A 12,351-nucleotide genomic window follows, 5' to 3' on the forward strand; every position below is an offset into this window, starting at 1 on the left:
GATGAGACATCCAAATACATTCGTAGTTAAGGTTGTTGGTGCTTAAAATATGAATCAAACATACAAAATTCGGTCTAGTTGGCTATGACACAAAATTTGCTTAAACATTTGACATTATACTATTTATATAGTTCCAGTTGATTTGATACCATTACTAATATTCATTTTTCTAATGAGGAACGGATTAAAATGGCTTTGTGCTAGGAGAGTATAACAAAAATGAGCTACTTGCAATAAAAATTTATCATCAGCAATTCCCTGATAGACGACAACCAAAAAGAGAAACTTTTGAAAGTATACTAAAACGGTTTCAACAGACTAGATACTTAGATTGTAAGAACGATTGTACTAATATGCAGATCCTCAGTGACACTAAGGATTACATTTAATTGCTGTTTTCTTCACTTACTCACGTTTTTATTCGAGCAGATTTATCATAATCTAAGTGATCAGTCCGTTGAAACCTTTCTAGTATATTTTTAAACGTTTCTCTTCTTAGTTGTCCTCTATCAGGCAATTTCTGATGAAAAATTCTTGTTGCTAGTAGCACATTTTTATTATATTCCACTAGCACCAAAATCTTATTAATCAGTTTCTCATAAGAGAAATACATATTAGTAATGGTAACAAAGCAACTGGATCTATAAAAATAGTATAATGTCAAATTTTTAAGAAAATTTAGTGTCATAGCCGACGAGGTAGAATATTGTATGTTTTTATTAATATTTTGCGCACCAACAACCTTAACTACGAATTTATTTGGATATTTTATCCAATAGTAATAAATTAAGGATCAGATAGATTATGATGTATTTTCTTTTCCAAAAATTATTTTTGATTAAATATTTTCACAGCCACCTAATAAAATTTCACGCAATTTTTCTTACAATTAATGTTTGGCTTAAAGAATCACGAATAACTTAAAAATTAAAGCACATAGGTATAGGGAATGCTTAAGAAATAAAAAAGTACCATAAAATATCATTTCACTACAATACTTAAATACAGGGTGTTCCATTTAAGACAACTCAGAAAATACTCATTCCGAGTTTCGACCCACCCTGTATACTAAAATTAAACATTTTGCTATACTGTTAATGTTTAACAATAGTAGACTATATTAAAATACGTTTGAACATAAAATAAAAATTTGATATCAAATCACTAAAATTCTACACGGTGTAGATTTTGCTACGAAATTAACAAAAAAACGTAACTAACTTTTAAACTACCTCGTATAATATTACAAAACCATATATTTTAAGAAAGGAAACATCGAGGAGAATCAAAAAATGTAAAAATATACAGGGTGTTCCATTAAAAAAAACATAAGTTTGTGTCACCCTGTCAATACGGACAACCCTGTATATTTGAAAATATTTTTAAATTATGGTACTATGTGTGCCCCAACTTTTACCTAAATAACTTTTTTTCGTATCTCTTACGACAAACGAGTAATTACACTTTGTCACATTAATGCCCCACCCTGTAGCTAATAAGTCAAAGAAAAAAGTGATATTGTCCCGATGTGTGCTTTTGCCCTAGGGGTGACTTTCACCCCCTTTTGGAGGTGACAAATATATGTTCCAAATACGTCCGTAAATGGATAAAATGACTAATTCTAAGCAACTTTTGTTTTATAAAGTTTTTTCACCAAGTTAATACTTTTCGAGTTATTTGCGAGTGAATATGTTAATTTTTTTTACAAAACAACCACGTTTTCAGACGGTTTTTCGCAAATAACTTAAAAAGTAAGTAATTGGTCGAAAAAAATTCTTATCAAAAATATAGCACGTAAGAAAGTGAAAAACATGGTGTATATATTAGGTCACTATACCTAGTAGAAGCAGAGTTATAGCTAATGAAATATAGGTTTATATTCATCAAATTCCAAATCGAATATTTTAACGTGCCATAACAAAAAAACGAAGCACTTTTTTGGGCAAAACTCATTTTAACTATTTTAAAGTGTTGAAAAAAAATGCTTATTTTTTTTTTTTAAAAAAAATTTTTAGCATCAAAAGTAAATAAGTTACGCTCAAAATAAAGTTGGTCCCTTTTTTTGGTAAGAAGTCGGGAAAATCACCCACTAATTAGCATTTCAAATGAACTTAATTGTTACCACTTCACAAGTTTTTTACTCGCGTATGTATTGATCATATGATCTGTAAGTTTCATCGGTTCAAAGTCCTTATTTTTGAAAGAGCTGTAGTTAAAAGGGCTTGAACGAGTCACTTATCACGAGTGTATGCAAATTTAGAAACACCGAATCTTAACCAATTTTTGTCTTACAGAAAAACAAATAAATGCAAAATATTCAGAAAAGTAAAGCCGACTTTTTTTATTGTTTAAGATTTTTGGTATCTCTAACAATTTTTAAGTTATTTTGAAAAAAAGCATTTTTTTCAAAATTAAAATGTTTTAAAATTTTACTTTAAAACTAAATTTTTTCAAAAATAAACACTCTGAATCGATGGAACTTACAGATCATATAAACACAACATCATCATCATCATTCTCTTTGCCTTATCCCTATGCGGGGTCGGCTTCCCTAATTGCATTTCTCCACACAATTCTGTCTTGGGTCATATCAATGTTAATCCCCTTTACCAACATGTCCTGCCTTATCGCCTCCCCCCAGGTCTTCTTTGGTCTTCCTCTCCTACTCCTTCCAGGAATCTGCACTTCAGCTATTCTTCGTATTGGGTGATTAACGTCTCGACGTTGAACATGACCGAACCATCTTAACCTATGCTCTCTCATTTTGGCATCAATTGGTGCCACACCTAGACTTCCCCTAATATACTCATTTCTAATTTTATCCTTCTTTGTCACTCCACTCATCCATCTAAGCATTCTCATTTCCGCCACATGCATTCGTTGTTCCTCTTTCTTTTTCACTGCCCAACATTCAGTTCCGTACATCATAGCCGGTCTTATGGCTGTTTTATAGAATTTTCCCTTCAGCTTCATTGGAATTTTTCTGTCACACAACACACCACTCGCTTCTTTCCACTTCATCCATCCAGCCCTAATTCTACTGCATGCATCTCCATCTATTTCTCCATTACTCTGTAATACTCTGTAATACTCTGTAATCATATAAACACAACATAAGTAATAAAGTAACTTGTGAAGCGGTAACGATTAATTTCATTTAAGTTGCTAATTAGGAGGTGATCTTCCTGATTTTATTTTGCCAAAACCAAAGGGACCAACTTTATTTTGAGCGTAACTTGGATACATTTGATACTAGAATTGTTTTTGTTATAAAAACAGAAATAAAGCTTTTTTTAAACAATTTAAAAAAGTTGTAATGTGTTTCCCCCAAGAATGCTTCATTATTTAGATATTTCACATTCAATTATTCTATTTGGAATTTTTCGAATATGAACCTATTTTTCATTAGCTATAACTCTGCTTTTGCTAGGTATAGGGACCTAATATATATACCGTTTTTTTCACTTTCTTGTAGGCTATAGTTTTGGTAAGAATATTTTTTTCGACATAATACCTACGTTTTGAGTTATTTGCGAAAAACCGTCTAAAAACGTGGTTATTTTGTTAAACATTGTTTTATGAACATACTCACTTGCAAATAACTCGAAAAGTACTGATTTGGTGAAAAAACTCTATAGAACAAAAGTTACTTAAAATTAGTCAGTTTATCCATTTCGGGCCTTACCTTGGACATATATTTTTTCACCCCTCGAGATGGGGTGAAACTCACCCCTAGGGCAAAAGCACACATCGGCACCATATCACTTTTTTTTTGACATGTTAGCTATGCGTATGCCAAATTTGATGTCAATCCAAGCAGTTCTTTAAAATTTACAGCAAAAACCGTGAAAGAATGTACTATCTATGGAAAATGTTACTCCTCCTCCTCCTACTCCTCCTCATATGTGCCATCTGTATTGAGGTTGGCGATCAGAATGGCAAAGCTTTGTCTATTGTAGTCTTGATATATGACAGCATTTCTTCACTTCTGCTCCAGCTCCAGTCTCTTACATTCCTGAGCTACGATTTGTGATTTCTTCCTACACCAGTTTCTCTTAAATTTTTCCCTCAATAATTATTTGTAGGTGCTCGTATTCCTCGTACCATATTCATTATCGTCAATCAGCCAATCGCGTCTACTGCTGGACATAGGCCTCTCTCAGTTCTTCCCAGTGTTCTCTACACTGGGCCTTCTTCTTCTTCTTAAAGTTCCCTCTCCTATCGGAGGTTGGATATCATAATGGCTATGGTTACTTTGTTGGCTGCTGCTCTGAACAGTTGTAATAAACTACAGTTAAACCATTCTCCTCTGGTAATGTGACCCAAATATTCCAGTTTCCTGGTTTTTATACTCTTCAAAATTTCTAACTCCTTATTTAAAGGTCGTAGCACTTCAACATTGGTAATCCTTTGAACCCACTGAATTTTCAATATTCTTCTGTAACACCATATTTCTAACGCTTCTATTCTTCTTATCTGTTGTCTCTTCAATGTCCAAGCTTCCATTCCGTATAGCAATATAGAAAATATATAGCATATTAGAGCCCTCAATCTGAGCGGCAACTGAAGGTCTTTGTTTGTAAGCAGTGTCTTCATTTTTATAAATGCTTGCCTTGCAGTTTCAATTCGGACTTTAATTTCTTTGCTTTGGTAATTTTTGTCATCAACCCAGGTTCCCAGATATTTCTATGTCTTTACTTTTTCTATTTGGGTTTGATCTATCATTAACCTTTCATTTCCATGTTCTGTTTTTGAGACGATCATAAATTTAGTTTTTTTCTTGTTTATTTTTAGTCCGTATCGAATGCAATAATCGTTAATTCTATTTAGCAATTCTTGTAGTGATTCCAGGGTGTCTGTCGTTATAACGGTGTCATCAGCGAATCTTATGTTATTTACTATTCTTCCGTTTATAGAGATTCCATCACTTAGCTCTGCTATCGCTTCCTGAAATATGACTTCAGTGTATAGGTTAAACAGTAGCGGTGACAGAGCACAACCCTGTCTTACCCCTCTTTATATCAATATTCTTGGATTCTTGTTGTTCTATCTTTATATTGGCCTTTTTATTCCAATACAGATTTATGATAATTCATAAATCTCGTCTGCCTATACCTCTGTTTTTCAATAATTCTATTAGTTTTTCATGTCGGACCCTGTCGAACGCTTTTTCGAAGTCGATGAAACAGGAATAAATATCCAGGTTCATATCTAAGCATCTTTGAGAGAGGACATTAAACGCAGATAATGCCTCTCTTGTTCCAAGTCCTTTGCGGAACCCAAATTGGGTATCATCCATATCATATTTTAGCTTTCTGTATAATCTTCCATGAATCACCTTTAGAAATATTTTGAGGGTATGGCTTATTAATGATATTGTCCTATAGTCTGAACAATCTTTGGCATATATTGTTTTAGGTATTGTTACAAAGGTGGACACCAACCATTCCTGAGGTATTTTTCCGGTTTTATATACTTCATTAAACAGATCCAGTAGTACAGGTAGAGTTTCATCAGTAATTCTGCAGGTATTTCGTCTGGACCTACAGTTTTTCCGTTTTTTGCATTTCGTATTGCTTGTTCGATTTCCTCCATTATGATCTCTGGTCCCGTTTCGCTATCGATTTCTTCCGGTTCTTGTCTATTATCCTCAAACAGATATGTTATGTACGCCTTCCACTTTTTTAATTTCTCGTTGACTTCTATAATAATTTTTCCATTTATGTCTTTAAGAAGGCCATCTTTCTTTTTTCGCTGTGTATTTGTGATTTCCTTTATTTTCTTATGCATATTAAAGCTATCATGTTTTTTAGAATATTCCTCTATTTCACTGCATTGATTTGTCAGCCAGGTGGATTTGGCCTCTTTTATTTTCTTAACCTCTGTATTTCTTTGTATTTTGCCTTATTCCTGCCTTTATGTTTTCTTCTTTCCTCCATTAACTCTAGGATTTCTGAAGTCATCCATCTCTGTTTTTTTCTTATTTTTGTCTGTAATATTTTCTTTCCTGCCTCTACTAACGTTTCTTGTATCATGTTCCATTTGTCATTAACATCTGTTGTCTTTATCACGTCTTGTTTGATTTTTTTAAAGTTATTATTTATTTCTTGTTTTAAGCTCTGACGTATAGGTTCTTCTTTTATCTTTGAGACATCGAATCGTGGTATATTTGTTTGTTTTTGGATCTTTTTTAATTTTCTCTTCATTACGCCTACTAGTGGATTATGGTCTGCGGGGTATGTTCTCACAGACTTTATAGTGTTTTTATATCTGGATTTGATTAAAATGTAATCTATCTAGTTTCTTACAATGTGATCTTCCGAATCCGCCGGGGATTTCCAGGTATAAAGTCTTCTTTTAGGTAGTTTAAATAATGTATTCATTACTACCAGCTCCTCGCTTTGGCAGAATTCGACAAGTCTGTCCCCCTTTTCATTTCTTTCTCCCAAGCCAAATTCTCCCACACATCCATCCACTTTTACTTTTCCAATCTTGGCGTTGAAATCTCTCATCACCAACAATATGTCATCTTTTTTTGTGGATCTTATGATTTCGTTCAATTGCATGTTAACACCCAGATTCAATTAAATTATAAATTTTGTGTTCAACATGCCCAATAATTGCTCAAGTTCTTTGAACATTACTTCATAATATACTTAAATTTTCTTTCATTGATTACACATAAGTAAACATTTTAGATTTGGCTTAATTTAATAATAATATTGTTTTTAAAGAAACAGCTTTGGAACTCTGAGCTTGTCCAACGGTACTTCTCCTTGGTTTTTCATCTATCCCACTTCTATATTTAGTCAGAATTGACAGTTTTGTCTTTAAAAATACTTTGATAACTTTGATAATTTTACACATTTAACTTTTTACTTTAAACTTAACGATTGTAATTTAAATTTAACTTTAGAATTTCATATTAACTTCTAACTTCAAACCAATTTAACCTACATATGACAACTTATTCATTTTCAAAAGTTTTAATTATTATTTAATAACATAGATGTCGCTAGGAATTTTGTTTCCGTCCTAATCTTTGCAATACAGGTGGAACCTCGATAAGTCGGCTTAATCGGGACCGCGGCATCCGGGTTAGAGGGAGAATATGGTAAAAATTAATAAAATACGGTATACTTACAGATAAACTCCATTATAATTCCAAAAAACAAGATATACATATGCACAGTACATCTAAATTACGTACAGTTGTATTCAGTATTTTTCATTTCATGGTAAAAACTCAGTCAAACTAAAAAAAAAATGTTTTGTCTGATCAAAATCGGTCCGGGTTAGCCGGACTTCCGGGTTATTGGAGGCCGACTTATAGGGGTTCCACTGTATTGTCAGTAACAGCTGTTAATTGTAAAATGGTAGCTATTTTTTAAAACATTAAATGTGATTATTTTATATATATTTTAAGGGTTTTTACCCTGACCAGTGATTTATTCCCTGGGTCATTTTTAAAATTGTAATGTGTTCAATGATTTCTCTTCATTTGAGGTATTTACAACTATGAGAAGTAAGTTTTCACCATTATAGTTTTTATGAATAAGATTCTTAAACTTAGTCTTTTTATAGGATAGCTCTGATGATGGCATTTAAAATGCTGAAAGTACTTAGCTGAATTATAATAAATTTATTTACACACTATCAGTTTTTTTGAAAACATACACCATTTCCCGTTTTGATTTATATAGAAGTGTGTACAAGTCAACCAGTCTTTTTCTATTTTTAGAATATGGCTAAGTTTGCCAAATGATGCCCGTTTAAGGCCTATTCGCCTCTGTATTTCATGTGTTTGATTGTCTCTGCTTATTTTGATCTCGTGTCCCAGATATTTGTAAGTGTCTGTTTGTTCTATGCAGGCACTTAGCTAGGATTTGATTGGGGGGGGGGGGCTAATTTGATGGGTTGATGTCGGGTCTGCCCCATACATATTATGTAAACTTAAATGTAGCCTTTTTTGTCCTTTCTCTGAAATTTTCGGGGGGGAGGCTGAAGCCCCTCAAGCCCCCCCTGACTACGTGCCTGGTTCTATGGTATTATTGTCAACAGTTATATTTCCATTCATTACGAGATTTGTCATTTAGTTTTCTCAAAGTTTATTTTTAATCCTGCTCTCTCAGACAGAGTTGCGAATGTATCATAGAAACTATATCCAGTAAGTTATCTGCGATTAATACAACATCATCCGCAAACCTCAGATCATTTAATCTCTCTCCATCTATATTGATGATAATATCTTGCCATTATTCTTAAATATTGACTCTAGAGCTGCCGTGAACAATTTAGGTGAAATATTGTCTCCTTGTCTTACTCCTCGACCTAAGCTGAATTTTTCTGTCTTCGTGTAGTTGTAACTTTATGTATAGCGTCCTCGTAGATATATTTGATTGGTTAAATGACGTATACCTGTAGTGTGTTCGGCTTTGTGTTTAGGGCTTCCAGTACTGTTTCAAACTCTACAGAATCAAAAACCTTCTCGTAATCTACAAATGCAAGAACCAGTGGTATGTTGTACTCGATGCATTTTTGAATTAATATCTTTATGGTATGCAAATTGCCACTGGTGCCATATCCTGCCGTGAAGGCCTGTTCTTTGGGATGATAGAAATCAAGTTTAGGTGTTGGTCTCTTCGTTAAGATTTTTTGTGGCACATTATATGTCAAATATAAGGTTTTTCTATTTTTTATGATCTTAACAGATCTGGGCGAGCATTCATTCTTAACAACACTTCTACGTTGGTTGTTGCTTGTGGTCCAACTTATTCGCAACATTTTATGTTGCATTTTATTCCCTACCTTTAACTAGTATCAATCATAATTCCATTTAATTTACCCTTGCCATCTGCTAGTTTTTGAATACTATTTGGCAAAGGTACATTTTGGTTTTTGACTTCTTGATTGTCACTTATACGCATTATATCTTCTAGTTTTTGGGATAAAGATCACCGTCCTCCCTCCGGGAGCTTCAAGAATCCTCAATCGCCGGCGATACAACAACGAGGGCATGTCGTCTAGACTGCAACCATGTCACCTAGACTGCAACGACCAACATCTGTAGGCCTGGTGGAATACAGCCTCTAGAACCCCAGTGCCAGTTGTAGCAACAGCAGTACCATTCGACATCAAAAAATTACCATCGAACCAGTACCAAAAGCCATGAGTATAATCTAAAAATTGTTAGTTTTTGGCAAGAATTTGAATATATTTGTTAACGCATTTACTAAGTCATATTTTTATTATATCTTTATTGAACAATAAACATGATTAGTTAAAATATTGTTTTGTTTGCTTCCATTCTGAATTTTCATAGTTCATATTTAAGATTAGGACGAGACGAACACACACCTTGGGAGATTGAGCTAGGCCAGGGTGAACGATAGCTATATTATAGACCAGGGCATTTAGCACAAAATAAATAATTTTTTAAATACAGCATCTAGAGACTTGGAGTTTTTTGCATTATGTTCAGGATGACGTCAGGAAAAAAGTCTACTATTCAAAAATGGGTGGAAATGCATAACTGCACTGTAAAGTGCATAAAATGCATCCAAAATTGCATAGATATAAAAATAAAGCCAAAATCAGTATACTAAGGAACAAAATTTATTATCTGGGGGGTTTTTGGGGACACTGAATACGATTACGCCATCAGAAGTGATCTCTGGATCAGCTGGTGCTCAAAGTCATGGCAAGAGACGTCATCCTCTGGAGTTTCGATGATTTGCGGCATTAAATCGATGCAAACGGATTACTCACGGGTTTTAGGGGTCGCTAAATACGAATATGCCATCAGAATTGACCTCCGGAGTACCTAGTGCCCAGGGTCGCTACTAAGGCACGTCATCTTCTGGAGTTTCGAGGGATTTCGGCACTAAATTGATGCAACTGGACTATTCAGGGGGTTTTTGAGGTGGTTAAACAAGAATATGCAACCAGAACAGACCTCTTGATCACCTGGTGCCCAAGGTCACTGCAAGGGACGTCATCTTCTGGAGTTTCGAGGATTTTCGGTATCAAATTGATGCAAACGGATTACTTACGGGTTTTTGAGGTCGTTAAACACGAATATGCCATCAAAACCGACTCCCTGTGCACCTGGAGCCCAAGTTCACTGCAAGGGGCGTCCTCTTCTAGAGTTTGAGAGATTTCGGCATTAAATTGATAAAAATGGATTACTCGGGGGGTTTTTGAGTCGTTAAACACGAATATGCCATCATAACAGACCACCGGATCACCTGGTGCTCAAGATCACTGCAATGGACGTCATCTTCTGGATTTTCGAGGGTTTTCGGCTTAAAATGGATGCAAATGATTTACTCGGGGGGTTTTTGAGGTCGCCAAACACGAATATGCCATTAGAACAGACCCATGGGGCACCTGGTGACCATGGTCACTGCAAGGGACTGACTGTGCTATTCAATTTTCTTACTTATGTATATATAAAATTTATATAAACTTTATTTATATCTGACAATATTTTTTCTTTATTTATTTCCAGATCGATTTACTATATTCTATTATGACAATGTTATTATGCGTTGGCGTTATTATTGATCATCATAATCACTAGATATTCCAGAATCCTTCATCTAAGTCATACTCGTGTTCACCAACCCCAAAACCCAAAAGTAATTTGTTTGAATGAGTTTGGTACCGAAAACTCACGCAACTTCAGAAGATAATGTGCCTTGGGCACCGGGTGCTCCAGTGTGTGTTCTAACGGCGTATTCGTATTAAGCAACCCCAAAAAGCCATTATAAATCCGTTTGAATTCATTTAATACCGAAAACTTTCAAAACTCAAGAAGATGGCGTGCCCTAGGTACCAGCTGGTCCGGTGTCTGTTCTGATCGCATATTCGTGTTCAGCAACCCCAAAAACCTATAAGTAATCGGTTTGCGTCAATATAGTACCGAAAAACCTCGCCCAGAGGATGACGCCCCTTGCAGTGACCGCGGGTACCAGGTGCTACGATGGTCTGTTTTGATCGCATGTTTATGTTTAACGACTTTAAAAAACCCCGAGTAATCCATTTTGTGTTTACCAACCTCAAAAACCCTCCAGTAATCCATTTGCATCAATTAAATGCCGAAAATCTTCGAAACCCCAGAAGATGACGTTTCTTAGTAGCGATCCTCGGCACCAGGTACTCCGGAGCTCAGTTTTGATGACATATTCGTGTTTACCGACCCCAAAAAACGAGTGAGTAATCCGTTTACATCCATTTATTGCCACAAACACTCGAAACTCCAAAATATTACGTGCCTTAGTAGCGATCTTGGGCACTAGGTTCTCCGGAGTTCAATTCTGATCGCATATTCGTGTTTAGCGACCCCAAAAACCCGTAACTAATCCATTTGCATTAATTTAATACCGAAAGCCCTCGAAACTCCAGAACATGACGTCCCTTGCAGTGACATTGCGCACCAGGTAATCCGGTGGTCTATTCTGATGGTATATTCGTGTTTAGCGACCTCAAAAACTCCCCGAGAAATCCGTTTGCACCAATTTGATACCGAAAACCCTCGAAACCCCAGAAGATGACGTCCCCTGCCGTGACCTTGGGCACCAGGTGATCCAGTGGTCTATTCTGATGGCAGATTCGTGTTGAACCAACTTAAAAACCCCCGAATAGTCCAGTTGCATCAATTTAGTGCCGAAATCCCTTGAAACTCCAGAAGATGACGTGCCTTAGTAGCGACTCTGGGCACCAGGTACTCCGGAGGTCAATTCTGATGGCATATTCGTACTTAGCGACCCCTAAAACCGGCGAGTAACGCCTTTAGTTTGCATCGATTTAATGCCAAAAACCATCGAAACTCCAGAAGATGACGTCTCTTATGACGTCTCTTACAGTGACCTTGGGCACCAGGTGATCCGGAGGTCAGTTCTGATGGCGTAATCGTATTCAGTGACCCCAAAACCCCCCAAATAATAAATTTTGTTCTTTAGTATACTGATTTTGACTTTATTTTTGTATTTATGCAATTTTGGATGCATTTTATGCACTTTACAGTGCAATTATGCATTTCCACCCATTTTTGAATAGTAGACTTTTTTACTGGCATCATCCTGAACGCAATGCAAAAAACTGCAGGTCTCTAGGTGCTGTATTTAGAAAATTATTTATTCGGGTGTTTTTAGTGCTAAATGCCCTGGTTTATTACGGATGATTGAAATATTATTCAGTATTGTTACAGTTATCTGGGGTAGTTGATCGTCTTCGTTTCAATTTTGTACAGCCACATTTCACATGCGTTTAACTTGTTGATGTCTGCTTGTTTGAGTGTCCATGTTTCGCAGTTATACAGAAGCAGGGACCTTACAGGGTACGGCATTA

The 12,351-nt window shown here is 35.5% G+C and overlaps 1 protein-coding gene across 1 annotated transcript in view; it reads left to right on the top strand.

The window, feature by feature from the left end:
* Positions 1-9,212, top strand: part of LOC114332467 (uncharacterized) — a 130,940-nt gene extending 121,728 nt beyond the window's left edge. The window contains exon 10 of the mRNA XM_050657394.1: positions 8,940-9,212. The gene's annotated coding sequence lies outside the window, so the exon portion shown is untranslated. The remainder of the gene's footprint in view (positions 1-8,939) is intronic.
* Positions 9,213-12,351: the final 3,139 nt, after the last annotated feature.

Source organism: Diabrotica virgifera, chromosome 1 (genome assembly GCF_917563875.1).
Source record: "Diabrotica virgifera virgifera chromosome 1, PGI_DIABVI_V3a".
Taxonomy (NCBI): domain Eukaryota; kingdom Metazoa; phylum Arthropoda; class Insecta; order Coleoptera; family Chrysomelidae; genus Diabrotica; species Diabrotica virgifera.